Source organism: Ursus arctos, unplaced genomic scaffold (genome assembly GCF_023065955.2).
Source record: "Ursus arctos isolate Adak ecotype North America unplaced genomic scaffold, UrsArc2.0 scaffold_4, whole genome shotgun sequence".
Classification (NCBI taxonomy): Eukaryota; Metazoa; Chordata; class Mammalia; order Carnivora; family Ursidae; genus Ursus; species Ursus arctos.
Window position 1 is genome coordinate 8,626,089 of NW_026623056.1, and position 24,056 is coordinate 8,650,144.

The window sequence follows — 24,056 nt, forward strand, 5'->3', positions numbered from 1 at the left end:
TCCAACATTGACAGAATACAGTTTTTTGTCTCTACTTGTAGCATTTTTATTTGTAATTAAGTTTTGCGATATCTGGGGTTTACCAGCTAAGTGTCCTTGTATTAATATATTAATACAACTATTTTTTAAAGGTAGAAAACAGGATCTCAGAGGAGAGCAAAGCAGTTGGGGAGAGGGGGTTTATTTTACAGGTCTTACTTAATCAGTCAGATACCTTTGTCCTTTGAAGGGATTGGCTTTGTTGACACTGGCTTGACTAGGCTTCTATGGTTAGGCTTGTTGACAGAAACAGTACAAGGTTGATCACACATTTCACTTTTTTGAGTGAGGAAACTTCCTTCTTAAAAAAAAAACAAATTGACATAATGCTTATTTGTTGCTATGATTTCTAGTAGTCTAATGTCTTATGAATTGTTTGTCACCTTTACAAGAGACATTTTTTTTTTTTTAAAGATTTTTTATTTATTTATTTGACAGAGATAGAGACAGCCAGCGAGAGAGGGAACACAAGCAGAGGGAGTAGGAGAGGAAGAAGCAGGCTCATAGCGGAGGAGCCTGATGTGGGGCTCGATCCCAGATCGCCGGGATCACGCCCTGAGCCGAAGGCAGACGCTTAACCGCTGTGCCACCCAGGCGCCCCTACAAGAGACATTTTGATCAAGATATTTTTAATTGACTGCTAATGACATTTTTATTTAATTATGTTCTTCTGATGCTACCACCAAGAAATTCCCCAGACCACCCAGTTTTCTATTTATTGCTTATAATCAAACATGTAACTACATGTTACATACATGTAACACGTATGAGAATAACAGTAAGATGTCCGTTTTCTGAAGTTAAATTATCCTCCAGAATGCCTGTGTTTTTCTTTATTTTCTTTAATCCTTTCTTCACTAAACCTGCTTAAGAATCCCAGAATCTTATTTTATTTCTGTATGTTTCCTACAAACATTTTGTTAAATAATGCATAAAATGCTATTATCAGGGTGCCTGCACGGCTCAGTTGGTTAAGCGTCTGCCTTCGGCTCAGGTCATGATCTCAGGATCCTGGGATCAAGCCCCGCATCGGGCTCCCTGCTCAGTGCGGAGGCTGCTTCTCCCTCTCCCTCTGCTGCTCCCCTCCTGCTCGTGCTCACACTCTGTCTCTCACTCTCTCTCAAATACAATTTTTTAAAAAATAAATAAATAAAATGCTATTATCAAGCACTTTCAAAGATTAATAGAAAGTCGTTTAGTGCATTCTATTGAAGAAAAACAAGCTAAAAGACTTATTTAGCTTAATTCTATGAAATTCATTTCTATGTGTTTTATGGAGAAAATATTATGTATGTGATTATAACATATACTTTGTATAAAGTCTTTCCTTGGAAAAGTATATAGGAAGTATGTAGATTGTTAATATTGTTCATGTAACGATGATTTTGTATAAAATATATATGACTATTTGGCAACCACCTAAATAGCCTGTCGTAGACTCTGCGTGCGCATCACCGGTGTCTGTGTTCAGAGCTTATAAACTGAGGAGTAACCTGGCCTCTTCTCTGTGTCAGGATCATCGGTAATATTTACTTCTTATTTTAGAGCCCTAGAATGTGTATAGATTTTCTGTTTTGTTTTTCCTTTTTTTCTGGCAGTTGTATGTATGTTATGTTTTTGGTAATATGTCCCACTATAAAAGGGGGACTACATATATACACGCACACACACACATACACTTACTGTCAGAATTAATAATTAGTATATAGCAGAAAAAAACATAGAATTTCAAACAAGAGCTGTAGTGAATAATTTGAGTGTTATGTTTTGAGTTAGAAAATCATGTGCTATATTCATAAACCTTCTGTAGTTGAGAGATGCTTGTGAGCTCAGTTCTAGCTCAAGGGGTTTTCCCTTGTGAGTTCTGTGAAAACTTTTCAATGAGAACTGTGTTGTTCTATCTGAGTTGAAATGTACCCTTGGTGGGTCTACAAGTAGTTCGGATCCATGTCTTTGGAATATTGCAATGCTTCTGTTCCAGTTGTATTTGCCTTAAAATTATTAAGTGAGTTCGTAATGGAGAGAGCTAATGATAAGTGAGGGTACTTCAGTTGTTGGCTTTAAATTATTTCTGGATTTTTTTTTTTTAATTATAAAGTAAAGTACCATGGGGATAATTTTCAGCTTTATGTGTGCGGAGGTAGGATATTTGGTAAATTTAATACCTTAGAAAACAAATCAGACTATCTTCTGGAATCTTCATTTATGGAATGCTCTAGCATTATTTTGTTTTCTGTGCAATACCCTGTCCTAAAACTCAGATTGAGTTTAAAAATTATTGAAGTAAATGAAAAAGGCATTTTGAAATGTTTAACTTTGCCTTTGACTCAGCAATATTTATAAAAGGATCCTGAAGTTCTCTGAATTAATACTAATTATTATCAGCTTAGCTTACAAATAAGCATGCTGTATTCAAATACTTTGTTTTTATACTTAAACAATGGATGACTTAAATTTTTTGGTTATGAAGATAAGTGTTAGCAGATTATCATTAGAACTCTATCATGTGCTTTGAATAGTGGTTTTCTAATGCCATGTGTCTATACTGTGACCAGGTCTAGTCACAACTTGGAGGACTAGCCGTAGACATTGTCAAAAGACTGCTATTCCCTGTAGGTTTTATACCCAGGAAGCCAGTTGAGGGTACCCTGGTTAGTATTGGGAACCTATTTTTTCCCAAATGAAAGTGAACTTGTTTCAAGGTTATCTTCAGCTACATGGGAACAGATCTCAATTATCTTTTCAAACATAAAAAGCAATCTCTTCCTTTCAGTCCTAGTGAAAAGTAACTCTACAGAGAATAATGTACAGATTTATATGAGAAGGCTCATAATATTCTCAGGTTTCATAAAATAGAATTATCCAGGACAGGATAAAATGCTAGATTTCTTTTTCTTATTTTTGAAAATATAAATAAAATATATAAATAATGTGGCAATGGGAATGGGGGCAAAAGCTTTCTAATCATTGTATTTGTTGAGCATTGTATAAGCTGCATTTCCTTGCACAATCCCTGAAAACTCACATGTACCACTGAGTAACACCTGGTCAGTCTGTGATAGCAGTGAAAGGCTGTGACTGAAACAACAGGAAGGTGGCAACTTCCTTTCTGGCTAGCAGCTACCTGGAAAATTCCTTAGGTTAAGATTTTTCTAGAGGCTACACTTGGGCACAAAAGGGCCCCTTACCTGCCTTGCCTGTCAGGAAGGATGTACATTTTCTATTCCGAGATTCTTAGTAGCAGGCAGAGCAGACCCTAGCAAGGATTGTAAGAAAGAGAAAGAAGCTATCACTATCCAGTTAGGTCCTTCATCCACTGAGTCCCTCCTACCTTGGCAACTCAGTCCACATGAGCCTTTTCCATTTTATTTTCTTCCTCTTCTTCCTTGATCAAAGCATGTCCAAAGCCACCTGCTACTTTGGAAAGGATATGGTATATAAATTCATCTTTGGAATTATTTCAATAAAAGGTGTCTCTGAGTTCAATGCTGAGACAACCTTGAGAGTACTTTCTTTGAGTGGGGGTCTCCCCTGGACTGCTCAACACACCCTTGTCACTCAGGCCATCCACTTACAACCGCTCAGATGTTTTTGAGTATCTTCTAATTATAGATCTCCTTCCTACCCCAGTTCTTTTTAGTTTTCTAGATCTAGGAAACCCCTACTCTCCAGGCTACAAAAGACTAGAGCTCAGGAGGGAAAATGTCTCAAAGTACAGGAGAGTTGGCTAGACCCTATGGAACCCAAGGCTAGTTCTAAAAAGCTGTCAGTGGGGAAGAGAGGACTTTCCAACAACCCACTGAAGGAGAATTTGGCTGTCAGAGTTAGGGGAGAAAAAAACTCTATAGAATCTTAACATTTTCAAGGTATGAGGGAGCTTAAAAGGCCTCAAGTCTGATATTTTTACTTTGTAGAGTAGCAAACAGATCCTATGAAGGTAAGAAAATTACCCTTGATTTCTCAGAAGCAGTTGCCAGAACCCAGATCTCCACCCTCGCTGCCCAGAGCCTGTAATTTCATAGAGGAATTTGGCACATTACATTCTGGAGGCATTTACTTTCCTATTTCAAAAGGGAACATCAGGCTTATGAGTGCTTTCAGTATTGACACCTTTTAGTTTCTATCGTTATGGCCTGGAAAGGATTGTCCAGTATTCAGTCAGGCTATTATGGGACTGGTCCATCCAGACTTGGGATTTTTTTTGACTCCATAAAAGTTACATTGGCTTTTAAGACGTTTACTTGACTTTCATCACAGCCAAGAGGAGTCAGCTTGAAAGTCCAGACACACAGGAATTGAATGCATCATGTTTCTCATGATACAGCCTTTTTTTTTTTTTTTTTTTTTTTTTTTAAGAAATTATACTTATTCTGCTGGTCTATGAAAAGAAGAAAAAAAATCTAGGCAGGAAGGTGCCTTAGTGTCTGTGCTTCTAAATTGCAGCCTGAGGGCAGCAGTACTGTATACCCCAACCTGTCATACTGGTTTGGTGTGCATGTTTACTTTTCGTGGTGGAAAAAGTATCTCTGCATTCATCATCGTAAACCATGCCTGTGAGTGCCTTGAAATCTTTCTAAAACCCCAAAGAGGACTAACCAGTTTATGACTGTTCCTTCCCAGCCTATAGAACTTTAACAGCATTTTTAAGTAGAAGTGCAAGAAGCTCTTGTTGGACTTCTCCTTGATCCAGGAGGAAGGCTTCCACTAGCTCTAATTGATAGGTTGGAACACTTGAAGACCCGAGACATTTTGGAGTTGAAATTTACATATTAAGGCAACAGGGCGTTTTGGAGTTCCGAAGCTCTGCTGAAAAGACCGTTTTATCTAAGGATAAATTTGAGCACATTTGGAGCAAGTAAAATTGCAGAAAATGTCAAGGCATGAAATCCCAGGTGAGTCTGACCTGAATGGGTTAGGCAAAGGTGCCTGTGAAGTTGGCTGGGGGATTTTCCCCAGATATCAGACAGAGAATCCCTGGAGTAGGCAATGAGATTAGGAGATAAACTCTGAATAATGTATAAGAAATAGTTAATGAAAGCAGCATAACTGAGCTGAGGACCTCTTTTTTTTTTTCTCGTCTTCTAAAAGGAAATAGGCTCTTTACCTTACTAGAAATAAAACAGCAAGCAGTGTACTTAAATGGAACATGAGATAAACGTGGTTAAAAACATGGTACTCAGTTAAAACCTGCTGTTGGGGGAAGGCCAATTCTCAAGCACTATGAAATTTAGAGTTTGTTTGTAGACGTTTGAATGTTCTGAAAAGCACGGTTTAATCCCCTTTGATTTAAATGATATTTTACGGCACCAAAATTGTTTTAAAGGGAAACATTTTAAGTTTTAATTAAAGTCACTATAAAATCTTGAAAAGAAGGTGATACATACCTACAGGATGACTTGATTGTTTAAACATTATTATTAATAATGCAATTAAAATTTTTCCATGTATTTAAAAGGTTGGAACTGTCTTTGTATCTGTTTCCTTTCCTTAAAGAAATAAAACAAAGGGTGCAAGTAATGATCTGATGATTGTACATGTATAAACACCTTATAATTATTACATTGTATGCCTATACTCTAGTTTTGGAAAGAGTTTAAACAAATATAGCTAATTGAGTAGGACAGCAAGTCAGCCTTTTTTTGTATCACAGTTTTTGGGGGGAGGATTAACCAAGCACATACTTGACTTATTATTGCAAGGTATTGTACTTGCTACATAAGTGAAGAGAAAACGGGTGACTGACAAGGTTGCAAAGAAAGTGTGATTAGGATGAAAACCCTTAAAAGGGTATTGAGCTTCCGTTTGGTCCCTTGAGCTTCTAATATCTTTTCAGGAAAAGTATGTGTAAATAGTTTAATTTGCCAGGGCTATTTTGTTGCTTTGTTCATAGATGTCTAATCATCTCCATAGTTGAACATTTGGGGAGGTGCATTCAAAAATGCCCTTATAATTAATTAAAAGCAATTCACCTGCCCTCTTTAAATCCCCGGTCACTGTAATGCAAGATGTGTATTGTGTACCAAAAAAAAAAAAAAAAAGAGTCAGAGGATAGTACGAAATCCTATCTACTAAAAAAGTCCCAAAGAGAAGTATTTTGAAAGATAAACTACTGAACTTAATGCAATTCATATGAACTTGCAAAAGTTGTGCATATACACCTGTTAAGCAACACAGTCAACTTTGCTGTGTGACTTCAGACCTTGGTAAATGATTCATTTTTTGAGAACTGACTAAACTCTTGAAACCATTCCATCTCTGTGATTCTTCTGTCTTCTCAAAAATAAGTTCCTTTGGTTTTTGTTTTGTTTTGTTTTGTTGTTGTTGTTGTTTGTTTGTTTTAGATTTTATTTATTTATTTGAGAGAGAGAGAAGAAGCGGGGTGGGGTGGGGGGAGGGGCAGAGGGAGAAGCAGACTCCCTACCAAGCAGGGAGCCCAACATGGGGCTCAGTCCCAGGACCCTGGGATCATAACCTGAGCCAAAGGCAGATGTTTACCCGACTGAGCCACCCAGGTGCCCAAAAATAAGTTCCTTTGAAAACGAGATGTGAGAAGCAAAGAGAGATGAAGGGTCACTATGCTTTATTTTCCTCTTTGTTTATGGACATTTAATGCAATCACAGACAAATCCTATCTTCCCTTAAACTACTAATAAATCTTGAAAAAAAAAATCTTCATCACATCAACATTTTTTGGTGGTCCGTTTCAGAGGTGGAAAAATGTACTTTGCTACAAAAAGAATTGCCACACAATTCTTGATATCATTATAACCACAGATAGTATCTAAGAATTTATAGGGAAACCTAGGAATTTATGGAGAGTTTCATAGAGGAGATATGATGTAAACTGGCTCTGGGAGTTTTGGGAAAGTAGAATAAGTGGCCAGAAGGAAGAAAGTCTTCCCTGGCAAAATAAATGACAGAGACAAGGCATAGAAATTCTATCTATCCATTTCTTTACATGCTTTATTCTTCTCTTATTGAAAACAAAAGAATTTTCCCAAAAATAATACTTTGAAATAGGCTATAAATAAGTAAACATAATTTAAAAAATAAGGTTAAAATAACAGTTAAAATGTTGTATGTAAAATATGCACTAGAACATTCTACACAGCTACCAAACAGGTCACAAATTTGTTTTCAAGCTTCCCAGCAGCCAAAAGAAAGTAAGAAATTGGTTTTAAGACTTATGTGGTTCAAATGATACAAAAAATGTTTCAGTTATTCAAGGGATGCATAGAAATGGCAACAGACATAGGAATAATTTCTGTGGATGGCAGGGGTCAAGCCTGGCTAGAAGAGAGGGGAAATAAAGCTAAGAGTTATAGAGACAAAGAAAATGGTGTTATTTAACTCATCTTGGAATCTTGCGATGGTTGATTCTCTTTTGAGCTCCTTAAGCTGTTCCACTACCCTACCAGATATTTGTCAGAGAAAAGTTTATATAGAAAATATTTCAAACAGGTAATAAAAATCTGAAAATAAAAAGAAAGGAAAAGAAAACAAAAGAATAGTTATGAAGTAGACTTGATATCTAAATGTTTACATGATTGAAATACTAACATTACTAAAATTTCAGAATATAAAAACTCATTTTGAAAATTAGGCTGCTATATATTTTATAAGCATATGATATTACTCAAGTGTCTCTCCTGCAGTTTTTACTGGATTTTGTATAGATGTTTTATGTTTTATGTTTATTTTGGTTAACTGTAGGTTTCTGTACATTAACTATGGCAGATTCGGTTGGGGATCGGGGAGTAGGTGTGCAGGGACAGAGAAGAAGAATAGAGAAGAGCACATTGGTATTGATAATATGTATGTTGCACTATAAATCTTCTTTAGAAACTTTAGAAACTTCAAGTGCACTGGGGTAATGATATTACCTTAAGTTTCTATTTTTGATATGGATAGACAGGAATTGGGGTGAAAAAAAGAAAATAATAATAATGTTTTTATTCTTAAGCCTGAGTTCTCATGAGTATTAGGTTCATATTTTATATTCTTTTCAGTTTACCATTTGTCTTCTGTGGATTTCTTTTAGTCATTATATTTCTTCTTGATTAGAAAACTTATAATATTGTTTATATTTCTAGGAATTAGTAATTACCAAATTATATATTCTCTTATGTGACTTGATAACATAATCCACAATAACATTGGTACTTAGTTAACGTTCTGTAAAGGTAGTCTTCACATGAAATTTGCATTTACTTATGTTGATTCAATAGTAAATAATTTGTCTTTATAATCACATTCATACTAAAGAGGAAAGAACTAGAATTTATTGGGAACTAAGTCAAAGAGAAATTTACTAAGATTATTTGAATCTCACAATTTTGGCCTTTCTTTCACCAGTAAACACACCAAACGGAGATCTCAAACACCTGCCTATGGGTTGTTTCTTTTTGTCATTCAGTTCTCAGATCAAATATCATCTCAGTGATACCTTCTGTAGTCTTTCAAACTAGAGCAGCTATTTTATCTTAATGTTTAATTTTAATTCTTTTAATAGCTCACCATGAGCCTTTTTTTTTTTTTTGGTATTTTTGTGTATTGCCTATTTCCTAGCAATAAATGTTCTGTCTCTGAGATGAGAGACCATGGCTGACAAGAACCACACTAACACATACTATATTTTCAATAAATTTAATATGTTCAGAAAACAAACAAACATAAAACTCATACTATTATTCCTGTGTGTCTATGCAACTTATGTTTATTCTAACATGAAATTTAGTTGAGCATAAAGTAGTAGTCACTTAACATGGTAAATACAAATGAAATAAAACAAGTCTTAACTAAAAAAAAAAAAAAAAAGCCAAATAAAAAAGTCTTAAAATGGAAAGAGACATTTTTCTAGAAAAATAATAATTGAAATTTGAGCCTTTTCTAGGAGATTGGGAGCAGTGTGTTGTCTTTCAAAATTAAAGAATTTGTTCCTTCTTATTTCTCTAGTTTGTAACTTTGGTTGGGGTTAGATGAGCTCTCAAAGAGTTTATGTTGTGCTGATGAGGAAAACATGTATTAAGTGTATACTGTGTGCCAGAGAGAGTTCCAAGTATTCAATATATTTAAGCTTCATAACCACCCAATGAAGAATATAGACTCAAATGAAAATAATTATATGACTATATCTTTGTTGCTACAAAGAAAGCTGCCTTCCTGCTCAATTTCAAATTCATCTTCATCATTGTCCCTCATCACATAGTAAGGAAAACTTAGTTCATGTACTAATGGTGGGATTTGACAAAATTCAAATAAAAGAAATTTGAGTGATACTTGAGGTTAAATTGGTGTTCACTTGTATTGAGTGCAGCGGAAGGAAGAGCTTATGAAAACTAGGTTTCTGGCTTAGGTGACAGAGAAAATAGTCCTGTTAGCTGATTTAGGGGATGCAGGATGGGGAACAGTTTAGGAATAGAAATAGGAAATTGTTTCAAAGAAACTGATTTTAAACTATAAGTATTATATATTGATGAAAATGTCCAGGACTTAAATCGCAAAAAGGATGTTAGGCCTTGGGAGAGAGTACTAGGGTGGAATTCAAGAGCTGGAAATTACTAAAACTGAAGTCCTACATGCCACCGGGGGTGGGTGAGGTTAAACAAAGATAGATGTTGAAGGAGGACAGGAAAACTGGTGATAGAAAACACTAACATCTGAAATGCGAGCAGAAATGAAAGAAATGGAGATGGGATGATGGGAAAAAAAGAAGATACAGATGACAGCGTTTTCAGGGAATGCAGATTGGGGATTTCTCTAGAAAAGAGTGAAGGAGATCGAACATCAGAATGGTTCAAATAGGTAGGATCTGGTGATTCAAAACCAGCATTAAGGTGGGGCATGAGGAAGAAACAATTTGAAAATAATCAAGAATGAGATGAAAGGCAAAGACAGTTGTAAGATCAGGCTGTAGGAGCTGTTCGATGAATTGTGCCGTTGGAAACGGCCATAGCTGGGAAGTGGGAGACAGAAGAGTGAGCGAAGAAGGTAGTTCCATCACCACGGTGCTAAGAGTAGATAGGATTTTCACTTTTCACAAATGAGGAAGCAGAGTCAGGGGAGAAGGTGAAGGGTGTGTCTGATGAAGATGAGTTACTCATTAGAGTAACTTCCTTTTTTTTTTTTTTAAAGATTTTATTTATTTTTAGAGAGAAAAAGCTAGAGACAGAGTGTGAGCGGCGGGGCGGGGGAGCAGAAGGAGAGGGAAAAGCAGACTCCCTGCTGAGCAGGGAGTCCTACAACCTGGGGCTCAGTCCCAGGACCTTGGGATCATGACCTGAGCCAAAGGCAGACGCTCAACTGATTGAGCCACCCAGTCATCCCTAGTTATTTTTTATCATTAGAATAACTTTAAAGAGCAGGAGGGCAACTTTCTATAAGAAAGAATAGGAAGAGTGAGTATAATGACAGATGCCCTGAGTTATAGAGCAGAGTGGGTGATGCAGCTTATTCCAGATGAACTGTGTCTTTGTAGTGAAGGACAAGTTCATCCTGCTGAGAGTTAGGGTGGGGCTACATGTGGGATGTTGATTCCATGAAAGAAAAATAAAAGGTTTGGCCTGAAGCAGCCTCAGAGAAATTAGGAGATTGTGCCAGTAGGGGAAAGCATAGGAAAAAAGAAAATGCTGGCCGATTATTAAGCCAGTTTTCATGGAGATGAGAGTGAGTGTGTGTTACTGGCTTGTATGCAGAGTTAGAGATTGTTATTCTGGAAGATTTACACTTTAACATGTAGCACCACCCAGTAAGCCTACTCCAGCTAGTTATCTTCAGAGTGCATGCCCCTGGACTATAGGAGAACTGGAAGAGGGAGTACATTTTATTATAAAATCATCCAGCTTTTGAAAAATAATGGAACACCCGGTTTTACTGGCATAAGCTTTTATACTGCTATCTTCTCATCTATGTAACATTTGAAAAGTGTAAGTATGTAACATTGGCCATATACCATGAATATTACAGACCTATGAGACTTTGGGATGATAGAGACCCACTTCCATTTGGCTCTATTTGAAGAAATCAAAGTAAAGTTGGATCAGTTTTTATCTGCTCCGAATTTTGAGACCCTTGAATAGTGATTCATAATAGAGTTTGTATGGTTATGTTATTTTTATTGATAATAATGAAAAGGGCAAGTAATAAAATTGGACATTTAGTAAATAACCAATGAGTGACAAAGCTACGATTTGAATCTAGTATATATCTGGCTTCATTGTTTCTTAATCACTACATTTCCCAGGTGTACCATTTGAAAAGAGCTACCTTTAAAACAAAAACAACAGAAACAAGCAAAAACAAAAGCACAGGACTGCCCAAAGAATGTTTCAAATAGTTGTCATTTATATCCATATACAAAAATTAGTGGCTGTTAATTTTTCTTACTTGAGAAAATATTTTATTCCCAGTCCATTCTATGGCTGATGTATCTGCTTTTCTATAGATACTGTATTTTACGCAAACTCACATAACCTCATGTATACAAATAGTGTTTCCTGTTTGGATACATCCTGATTCCTCTTGTTCTACCTAGTCACACATCCTTTATTTCCATCATACCTGGATTCCTGGAACTTTTATTGAAGGTGATAAAGCTCTGAAGAAGTAGTTTGAAGTAAATGGGTTCTACTAAATTCAAGAATGTTTTGACCATTATCCTTCAGTTTGAAGTTTTAGTTGACCACAAATGGTATAAAGGAATATAGATTTACCTCTACAAAATACACTTTAAAAAGGTTTTTAAACAATTGATGCTTTGCTGATGTAATGGATATTCCCTCTTCAGTGTTCTTAACTTAACAAATTACATGTAAAAGCCATAAACTCCTTTATATTATCCATAAACATAATAAAAAATGTTACACCACATAACTTTGACTTAGTCAATAATTCTAGGCTTAGCCTTAGGGTTTAAAGGGAAAATTATTCCTGTTACACATTTTAATTATGCTATAAACTTTGGGAAATAGCTATTGATCTTCAGCATCTGACATCAGAAAGTTGTTTCTTTCTTGTTCTGTAGCCAGTGAAAGTATGACATACAGACTCAAAGAGAAGAATTTCAGAGGAATCAAAGATAGTACATGCACAATAAATGATGTTTTTGGTTGTATTTGTTACTTAAATGTTAGGAGATGTAAAGATCATCTCCTCTAAACAACTTTCTGCTGAAACTAGGATCACACATCTGAGTTAAGAAATACCTTACCTTGTTTTAAGAAAAAGTCATTCTCTAATGATACTCTTGATTATCTCTAATATTTTAATACAGAAATAGGAGGACTTAATCGGGAACTTTAAAAAAATATGTTTAAGTTTTTCCAAACAAGTCTGTAATACTCCTGTGATGATGGTCTTGGATAGATATGGGCTTCTTGTCATTTTCAGCAAGTTGGAAATTCTTTCAAATTTAGAGCATTTAATGTAAGTAGATTTGTATTTAAATTTGAACATACGAAATTTATGCAGTTGTTCATTCAACAAATATTTATTGACATATGACTATGTACCAGACTTATTATTAGGAACTATTGAAACTACATGGAATGAGTCATGGAAAGAGCAGCTCATAGTCTACTCTGTGTGTGTGTATGTGTATCCCTATGTTTACATGTATATAGATAGATATGTATCTATCTTATGTAGATATATATCTTGCTTATGGAGCTTCAGAACTCTATAATAACATTCTAGAATTACTCTGTCTTGAACTTTGGAATTTAATTAAAGGTATGGTCATTTAATTGGGATACTGTAATGCCTTGTGTGGTCAGTTCGGAGATCTCAGTATCTATATAACACCAGCCATTAAAGATGCTATTTTGAGAACATCAGTGGGGAGTCTATATGGACTTTTCTTGCCACAGGGCACCCCACCTTCTCACACTGGGAACTAATGTGTAGTAATCTTCAGCCATTTCTTCCCTACCCTTTACTTCTTAACCCACAGTGTAATTAAATCCCTTGGTTGAAGAGTCTGTTAAGAATTCCATGTACATAATGCGCTTAGTGGCTCTGGATGCAATGGTTTGCACAAATCAATTTGTTTGAGGTTTATATTAGAAAACCCCTAAAACTCAAAATATAATTTTTGAAATGTAGAAGTCTATTTCTTTATAATGAAGAGTGCAATTTTCTTTGAACTATGCTTTAATTTGGAGGCTGCTATCTAGCTTCCACTGAAACTTCTGCACATATGAGGGTATAGTCTTGTAGGGATAAGTTATAGGCAGTTAATTGTTAGACATGTAAGCAAAATTTTCAAACCCAATTTATTTATTTTTTAAATTTTGAGGGAGAGGGAGAGTGTGAGCAAGGGGAGGGTCAGAGGGAGAGAGAGAATCTCAAGCAGATTCCACGCTGAGTGTGGAGCCAGACATGGGGCTTGATCTCACAGCCCTGAGATCATGACCTAAGCCAATATCAAGAGTCGGACGCTTAACTGACTGAGCCACCCAGGCACCCACCAAACCCAAATTATTTTTTGTTTTAATCGTCAACATTGAAGAGAAACCAGTGATGGGTGTAGAGTGTCTCTCAAATGCATTATAACTTTTTTGAAGGCTATACATTGAGAATTATGTGAGATAAAGTACCTTAGCCAGTTTAGTGCCTCTGAACAAATATTAGTCACGGGATTTAGGCATTTTATTTTATTTTTTATTAATTACTTTTTATTATGTTAGTCACCATACAGTATATCCTTAGTTTCTGATGTAGTGTTCCATGATTCATTATTTGCATATAACACCCAGTGCACCATGCAATATGGGCCCTCCTTAATACCCATCACTGGCCTGTCCCAATCCCCTACCCCCGTCCCCTCTGAAGCCCTCAGTTTGTTTCCCAGAGTCCACAGTCTCTCATGGTTCATTACCCCTTCTGTTTACACCCCCTTCATTCTTCCCTTCCTTCTCCTACCGATCTTCCTATTTCTTATGTTCCATAAATGAGTGAAACCATATGATAATTGTCTTTCTCTGCTTGATTTAGGCATTTTAAAGTTTATGTTTGTAAAAGGAGATATAGGAAGGCTACTATATGCAAAGTACCAATCCTGGAGATGTTATTTAAGTTACCTTATTTTATTACCACAATAGTATCTAAAACAATTAAGTTCCATATGTGCACAAGTCTTCATGCCTGAAAGAAAATAATTGGAGAGAGAAAAGTTTAAGCAGAGAGGTGGTATTTGATTCCTTCTTAAATGAAGAGTTCCCCAGCCAAATAAATGGACAGTTTACTTCAGGGATAAGAAACCCTTTGTACAAAGGCATTGTGGAATGACTAGTGTCTTTGAAATTTTTAGTTATTAGTTCCTATTATGCGTCCAGTAAACATAGCTACTGGAGTGCTGACTTTGTTTTTCTGGACTGGCATAAAACATGTTTTACAATCCCCTGATTAGAGTTGAGTTTTAAGGCTAGCTAACTTTTAAACAGAGTGGATGGTTGTGTGCTGTTTTTACTTCATCTCAGAACATGTGTGCCTTTATAATCTCGGCTTTGTGCCCATTCACCAGATTGCACGTGAGCCCATGAGCACATGTCAAAGATGTTAACCACAGTTTAGGTGAGCTGCTTTTGTAGCAAGCCCCAGATTTTCTTTACAAATTTGCTCTTACATCAGAACAGAATATCAGTGCCTCTTGACTCCAGTCTCCCCTACTGATCCTTAATGTGTCAAGTTAAAATACTTGCATAGTGGACAAGAAGGCAGCATGGGGATTTCCTGGCCCTCTTTCCTGCCAAATTGACAGGTTGCATTGCAGCAGGTGCACAGCAAAGCGATTAAGAATGTATAGGTTGACAAAACATGTGTGATATGACTGCAGGCGGTTTATGTGAATGACATGTCATGGCAAATATTGGCCTCAAGAGATTACACCTAGGGTTCTGGGGTTTAAGGACAATCTGTATGCATATAAAAGCATCATTGAGTTGGTGAGTGCTCACGAAAAACAACTTTGACTGGGAGTCTACATCAACGAAATACATTGCAACTCAAGGTATTTTTTTGCTCCTTAAATATTTTACAAGTGTCCTATTTATATGAGTCAAGGCAGTAAGTATCTGTCTTGGGAGATGTGATTTTTTGACTGCTGAACAACTCACTCAGCTGCCAGGAGGACAGAGAGCCTGGTTTGTTAAAATTCATGGTTGGGGAAAAAAAAATCCATCATCATCCAATTCATTTAAAGAACACATTGAGCCCTTGGTGTCAGCCTCTCTACTTCTAGGCTGGCTGACATTTTACATGGAACAAAATAAACTTAATACAAATGTTGCCTTGCTCACTAATATTCAGAAATACTCAAAAAACAGGAGTAGAAAAGTGGATTTTGATGATAAAATAATCATTCACTCTGTATATGTACACAACCATTTGCATAGAAATTTTCGCAGACAGAGATGTGGACTTCTCAAAATCTTTCCGTGGACCACCAGTTGAGAAACCCCAGATTAAGGATTTTTGTGTTCAAATACATTTTTAAGATACAGGGAAATAGGTTTCATCAAATGAATTCATAATCCAGATGGCATTAAGATGATTGCTAAAGTCTTTTCTCTATCAAAAATTGTGTAATTCACTAGGTGTCCGTATACATTCATGTTAAGGTTTATTAGCTTTTCCCCAGAGAAACAAAAATATATATCCTAAGGAAAAAAAATTCTGTGTCCCTTAATTGTGAGTAAAATAATTGTAATTTGCAATATAAAAATGTAATGCAAAGAATTTTCTGCACTTTTTGATCAGCACTTAAAAACAATCTCAAAATAAAATAACATATTGCCAGTGTAGATTAAGGTAGAGTGTTATCTGCCTATTTTTTATTTCACATGGACCATTAAAACTAATGTAAAAGTGCTATCTATAGATATAAATGCTTGGGAGAAATAAAAATACCTTTATAGTGCTTCTATTAATACTTTAATGTTTGACTTTTGGTTACTAGTCCACCTACAAATGGCTTAAAAGGAAATCCTGTGATCTTTTGGAAAAAATAGAATGTTATATTTTGAGGCTTATATAAAAATCTAATATTTCAACCAGATTTAATTCCATCACATGTTGTAATATATACTATATATTCGTTTTAATATAATCAGATATTAATGGCACACATAATCTTGGACTTCAGCAGAATGATACATTTTACACAAAAGAGTAAGAATCTCCTCTCTTCATTATGGTATGTGCAGAGGTAGGGAAGGAAACTGAATGGGGTTTGAGTTCTTATTCTAAGACTCCATCAGAGTAAAACAACAAGAGAGACAAGACCCATGAAAACAATTGTGGAGTAATTGAAGTTTTTGTTTTTACTCTTCAGCTTATTTGCTACATTTTCTTTCTAATATGGCTAATCATCCTTTAGCCTCTTTCCCCTCTGTCCCTCCCATCGTATAACCCTCTTATGAAACTTCAGCGTAAAGTGATCTAATAAAATTCTTCACAGTAAAATGTCATATTTTTCATGGTGGAATTGCAAGTGTAAGTTTTTGTGTGATAGTATTTGCTCTACATACTTCAGAAATGTGACATAGATGACATCTGTTGAGATTTAAAGTTAAGGTCTTATTTTACTGGCCTCCTTAATTTTTCCTCCTTCACTGGGTCATACCTGGAATTCCCTAGCCTGAAAATCTTTATAGCAGAATGAATTCTATTGACTATGTTACTGATTTTTTTTTTAATCTTCCTCTGTTATATTGCATTTTAACAGTCGTGTTTTGTAGGGTGGCCTCAAGGGAGGTATTTTGGACTGCGGTCTTAGTTGTGTATTGTCCTCGCTCAGGCTGCTATAAAGAAATAGCGTAGGCTGGCTGCCTTAAATCCCAGACAGTTGTTCCTCACAGTTCCAGAGACTGAGAAGACCAAGATCAAGGTACCTGAAGATTCCTCTCCTGGTGAGAACCCTCTTCCTGGCTTGCAGATGGCTGCCTTCTCTTGTGTCCTCCCACCACAGAGAAGGAGAGATCAATCCATTCCCTCTTCCTTTTCCTGTAAGGACACTCATCAAATCATGGGGCCCTACCTTCATGACCTCAGCTAAACCCAATTGCCTCTCAAAGGTCCCACCCCAGATGCCATCATATTGGGGGTTTGGGCTTTGGCATATGAGTTTTTTGGGGGGGGGACACAACATTCAGTCCATAACTTGTGCCATTCCAACAAATGACTTAGAGTCTTTGACTTCTTTTCTCATATATTTTGCATCTATGCAGATACTCTTTTGCCTCCTTTCTCTATCAAATTTTGTATCTTGGTAATTGTATCTTGGTATAACAGCAAATTTATGAAGTTTACCAATGTATTTTTAGAGCTAAATTAAATTGCTTTCTGGTTATCTTGAATACAAGCCTCCTTTTATGAATCAGCATTTGAGTGAATAGAGATTTCCTCAGTCTGTGCTCAGTATTAGGCATATGGAAAAAGCCCCCTTGCCCCAGCCCCTCACACACAAAACAAAAAATACCAAACCCAACAACAAAATAAAAATGTCATTTTGAATATAACCATTTACTTCCAGGTTTAGTTTTATTACATTTCAGCTTTGATTTTGGGGATTCTTTTATTATAAATATGTTTTCCTTAGGTTAGAGAGCCATAGCTTTTAGTGTCTATAGCTATCTTAAGTGTTTGAAGATATATAATGTTGAATATAAATTAGAATTGTTAAGTAGAATTGCAGGGGGGAAGTACAAGAACCAACAAATAGTAACTACGAGCGAGGCAAGAGTTTTAGCTGAATGTAAAGAAGGACTTTTTGTATAAAGATAACGTGAGTTTTCTTTCTAAGAAAAACAAATTTACTATCACAAGATAGCAAATTCCTTATAAGCAGATAGAGCCCAGCATTAAATTGAATTACTACTAATTAGGGAGATATCTTCCTAATTATAGGAGAGACTCATGGCGTTACATATGATGATTTTAGGTTACTTCTAAAACCAACAGTGTTCTATTGAAATGTTAGCACATATGTATACATTTGACAGGAAATCATCTTAAAGAAGAATACAAAGTGATATCCTGGAACCCTCAAATTTGGTTACTTAGCGTTTGATTTTGAAATGACTTTGCAATTAACTCTGAATATATAATAGAGTGATAAATATGTAGGCACAATGTAATAAGATCTTCAAGAATACAATTTATAAGATTCTTTGGTGAAAAACATGATTAAATGATTAAACATAATACTTGAATTGAGTATGTAGTGAATTATTGATTGGTAGATGAGAACCTGGATAAAAGACTTCGACATATTAATGAAAAATTTTTTTCCAAGTAAATCTTGATATTATTATCATTTGCATCTTAATAGGATTGGACCAAACTGTTAAATTTTTTTTCCTCTAGGAAAATTTATGGCCTAGGCAGAAAAAACTTCCTAAAATTGCATGAAAGAACATGTTCCTATGAAAAATCTATATTGCAAAAACCTACATCTTCTGGATTAAGTGTTTAAAAGCACCTTAATTTATAGGTCTTGCCTCCTGGGATTAAGTGTCTCATGTTACTCTACATCTCGTGTCTGTGATGATTGCTTACTTCATTTATAAGGACAAAATGACTAGCCTTTTTCTCTCTGGCAATAAGCTCAATATGTTCTTCTCTTTCTGACCCTGTACAGCAAGGAAAGGTTTGTTCTGGTTTTTCTCACCTTCTCCTTACCCCCATTCTCCTATTATTCATTAAAGAAGTAATATCTGATACCTGACTCTCTTTCTCATCGTTAGTGTGCCTTAGAAGACACATAAGATAAAAAATGGCCAGGTAGATGAAAGAGGAGCCATGTGTTTATTTGTTCTTTATTAAAAGAATGCATAAAGAAGAGAACTCAATGTGCAATGCCACACTTTCCTGCAGGCCTTTTGTTGCCTTCAATGTTTATATAAAATTCAGTATTACTATGGTTCTTCCATCTCAGCATGCATACTTAGTTAAAGTTATTTTATGTAACTATGTATGAGAAAGATTTGTAGTTTTTCCAGCACAGGATAAGCCAAAATACTATTGATTTTTTTGTTTGTTTGTTTGAGTTTGTAGAAGCATAAATGGCCTTCCACCGCAGAATTAGAGCTTCCAAGGTATTTTATATATGGCCTTCTGTATTCACTAACGTATGTGCTAAACACACATCCTTTTAGACTTACTTTATTCATCTTTGTTAACGAGGCTTACAGAATAAGTGAAATATGTCTGTTTTATTAAAGAACACCTTAACTATATATAGACTATATCTTTAATTGCGGAGATAAAAAAGAAACCCAATTTCGCTCCTTCTTAACCTTGTCAAAGTCAGACTTCCTAGTTAATCTGCTTCACTGTGGATCAATCAACACCATATAGTCTTCGGTCTAAAAGCTGAAAGAATTAAGATCTTATTTTCAATGACCTTGCCTTTAACATATGTATACTTAAATGGCTTCTGGCTCTGGTGTCATAACACATTTTTTTTGTTTTAGTTCCTATATTTCTGGATGTTTTTTTCCTCTTAAGGTAACACGTCATTCACAGTTTTGAGATACAAATTATTTTCTTTTCCTTATGGTTATTAAATTTCTATGAATTAAGTTTTTATATATCTAGCAATGTATTCTGTATGATTGCTTGCTTCAAAGGAGTTTTAAAAATCTGTATTTTTAAATTCAAGTGAACCACAGGTTCATCATAATTTTTTTTTTTTTTTGTCCTCACTTCTCATCCCACCAGCTACAATTCCATTTTTCTTACTTCCTTCTAGCAAGGCTTCTTTAAATAATTGTCCCTGGTTGCTGCTTGCTGTTTTTCCCTCCTACTTTATTTTAAGCCCATTCTTGTCAGGCATTTGCTCAGACCATTTACCAAAACTACTCTTATCTAAGTCACTAATTACTTTTATCTCTAAATCCATTAGTAAATTCTTAATCCTCATCCTACTTGATCTATGAGCAGCATTTGACAGTGTTGATTACTATTTCCTCTTTCCATTTTTAGCCGTAGAGTAACACACTTTCTTGGCTTCCCCTTACTTTACTAGGCGCTCCTTGGCAATCTCCTTTGCAGTTGGCCCTTAGACCCACTCTTTTAAAGTTGGAGTACCCAGGAGTCAGTCCTTGGTCCTCTCCGTTTTCCCTTCCTTTTTAGTTGTCTTATTATTAGCTCTATGTTAACAGCTTTCAACTCTCCATTGCCACTTCTGACTGTTCTTCTGAACCCTAGACTCATATGGCCAATTATGTGCTCAGCATACCTACCTGGATGTTTAATGCACATGTCAAACTATGCTATATGTCTGATAGTCTCCCCCAAACCTGCTGTGGTATACCACATTTCAGTAGGAATAAACTCCATTCTCCCAGTTGCCCAGCCTTAAAAAAAAAAAAAAAAAAAAAAAGCATAAAACAACCACAAAAATTCTCCTTTTCATGACTTTGTGGATTTTGTCCATTGGGAAATGATAATGTTTACACCTTCAGAATATGGCCAGAGTTTGACTACTTCTTACTTCTGCTGATACCACTGTGGTCTCAATTACCATCATCTCTTGTTTGCAGTATTTCACTAGAGTCATACTGGTTTTCTGCTTCTATCCTTGGCCCCCTTAGAACTCATCATCAACATAGTCACAGTAGCTATCCTAGAATATGCCTACTTAGGGCCCCTCTGTCTAGATTGTTTTTCTCACAGACATCTACTCGGCTTGCTTTCATCACCTACTTTGCTTTTGCTTAAATGTTCTTTTCTTTTTTTTTTTTTTTGAAGATTTTATTTATTTATTTGACAGAGATAGAGACAGCCAGCGAGAGAGGGAACACAAGCAAGGGGAGTGGGAGAGGAAGAAGCAGGCTCCTAGCAGAGGAGCCTGATGTGGGGCTCGATCCCATAACGCCGGGATCACGCCCTGAGCCGAAGGCAGACGCTTAACTGCTGTGCCACCCAGGCGCCCCTAAATGTTATTTTCTTAATCAGGTATATTAGTATTAGGGCTGTAATAAATTAGTACAAACTGAGGGGCTGAACACAGCAGACATTTATTCTCTCGGTTCTGAAAGTCAGGAATCGGAAATCAATGTGTTGATGGGTGTTTTAGTCTGTTTAGGCTGCTATAGCAAAACACCATAGCATAGCTGGTTTCAAAACAATAGAAATTTATTTCTCTCAATTCTGGAGGCTGGGAAGTCTGAGATCAAGTCATGGGCAGATTCCTTATCTGCTGAGGGCCTGCTTTCTGGTTTGTAGACTACTACCATCTTCTTACTGTGGCCTCACAGAGCAGAATGGGTAAGGGAGTTCTCTGGAATCTCCTTTATAAGGGTACTAATCCCATTCATGAGGCTCTACCCTAATGATGTAACCACCTCCTGAAGTCCTCACCTCCACATACCATCACACTGGGGATTAGGCTTCAAGGTATGAATTGTGGTGGGGAGCAGGGTAGAGGAGGGTGGTAGAGGGAGACACAAATATTCAGTCTGTAGCAATAGGGTTGGTTGTTCTTCTGAGGGCTGTAAGGGAGAATCCTTTTCATGCCTCTCTTCCAGATTCTGGTGTCACTCCTTGGCTTGTAGCTGTGTGACTCCAGTCTCTGCCACCATCTTCGAATGGCCTTCACCTTTGTCTGACTGTGCCCCAAATCTCCCTCTGCCTTTCTCTTATAAGGTCATCTGTCATTGGATTAAGTGCCCACCCTAAATCCAGGATGATCCCGTCTCAAGATCCATAACTTAATTACTTCTGCAAAGATCCTATTTCCAAATAAGGTCACCATCATATGTTCTAGGTGGGCATATGTTTGGGGGAAGGGGAAACACCAATCAACCCACGTCACATGGCCTGCCCTGACAATTTGTTTAAAAATTGTAATCTCATTCCTCATTCTACTTTTTACATTAAGTCAACAATCTCTTATACAAAATCTTTGGGACTAGATGTGTTTTGGAATTTAGGCTTTTTTTTTTTTTTTTTTTTTTTTTTTTTGCATTTTAGGAAGATTAAATGGTACACACTATATATAATATACTAGCCTTAGGAGGGTTTGGGGCATCACACCATTATTAAACACGTAAATATTTCTGCAAGGAAATATATGGCTATTTATATGATGGGATAAAGTACATATGTAACTTTACATCAGTTCAGGTCAAATTTAGTTTTGTGCCAAGCTTAAAGAAAAGCTTTGCATCCTTTTGTTTATTACTTGTACTTTATGTTGTCTGTTGTTTATAATTTGTCTCCCATCTATCCAACTTGTACTCCATGAGGGAAGTGTCTTTGTCTGTTTTATTCCTGATGTATCCCAAGCTCTTAGAATAATCACCGGCATATGGTACCTGCTTAATAAAGATTTGAACACCTTCTAATGTTGTTTGTTTCAGGAATGTTCTTCTGGAAATTAGGGCCTGAGGAAACAAGAGGGAAAAAAAAAAAAAGATTTCAAAAGAGATAGAAGGGAAAATGTTTAACCTACCTTTTGGATTTGCTGTTGCATCTCATTTTGGATGTGCCAGATTTGGTGAAGGAACATTTGTGAAATAATAGGATTACATAAATAGTTATACTCATTGAGAACACGTTTATAGTGATAAATTTTAGGCATGAGAACAATATTTAGTTCTTTTTTTTTTTTTAACCAAAGGTTTAATAGCTTTTGGGAAATAATTCAGGAAACAAACTGTTGTCTTCTTGGATTTAGGGTGATACAGAATACATGATATTCCCTTTATATTTATGTTAGCATCTGAATTTCAAATTCCTTATTTGCTACTGACTTGATTAATCAACACAATTTCTATCTCTGTGTCTTTGTAGGAGAATTCTTATTAAAACTGTAAGAGTATTCAAACACTATAGAGAACTTTATTTATTTAATTTTTGTGGTTTTTTTTGGGGGGGGGGGAGAGAGCACCAGCAAGTGCTGGGGAGGGACAGAGGAAAAGGGAGAGAGAATATCCTAAGTGGGTTCCACACCCAGCATGGAGCCCAACCCAGGGCCTCATCTCAAGACCCTGAGATCATGACCTGAGCTGAAATCAAGAGTTGGTCACTTAACTGACTGAGCCACACAGGTGCCCCTAGAGAACTTTAAAAATAGGTTTTAGTCAGTGATTACAGGTAGGTTAGAATTTTCATTATCTTTTTTCTTTTTTTTTTTCTTTGATTTGATTTTCTTTGCTTTTCTTTGCTTTTCTCCTTTCCCCTTTCCTCCTTCCTTTAACAGTATGTTTATGAAACAATTATTTAAGCACGCACACACGCACACACACAATAATTAACTTGCTATGGGATGTCTTTATGTATTGTAAATATTTGGTAAAGACCTAAGGTACTAATTGAAGATGACTGATTTTATAAGTCTTTTCAGTAGAATAGCCATACCAGACTCTACCTTAATGATTTGGACTACAAATGCAAATGTAAAAGCCATATTAATTTTTCCCATGCATCTGGAAGACTGTTAAAGGATGAATGATTCTAAATGTTGATAATAATCAAATTGAGTGATAAAAAATGGACTATTTCAAATGTAAGTCTCAGTTGGACTTCAGCTGACACTGAACTTCACCTATTCACTTCCCCTTTTATATTATCATTTCATTTTTGTTGGTCTTTAGAAAGTTCTCTGCTTCTTCTCCCTTCCTTTTACAGGAAAGCAAACACGTAAACCCACCAACCAAATAGACGGTAGACAAATACACAAACTATTTTGAACAAGACATCTACTGTAATTACTAAACTATACCTCTGTCTTCAGTTAGTTCCAAAACCCTGATTCTGTAGGTTATATAAAGAGCTTCCAGTTACAAATCTGCTCTTTGCCTAAGCCCTGTGCAGTCTGATTTCCACTGCTAACAGTATGTTGGCAATGCCATGGTAAAGGTTGCTAATTGTAAGACTAGGAGTTTGCTTCAAACATCTTTCTGTCTGGCAGCTCAACAACACTGAGCACTATAAATGTCTAATTAATTAAACTTGATTTAGATCTTGGTTAATCTTCTAATCAGTGTCATCATTTAACTAAATACTAAAAG

The 24,056-nt window shown here is 36.0% G+C and overlaps 1 protein-coding gene across 6 annotated transcripts in view; it reads left to right on the forward strand.

The window, feature by feature from the left end:
* NAALADL2 (N-acetylated alpha-linked acidic dipeptidase like 2) overlaps positions 1-24,056 on the forward strand; it is a 1,320,052-nt gene that overhangs the window by 429,751 nt on the left and 866,245 nt on the right. The window lies entirely within an intron of this gene.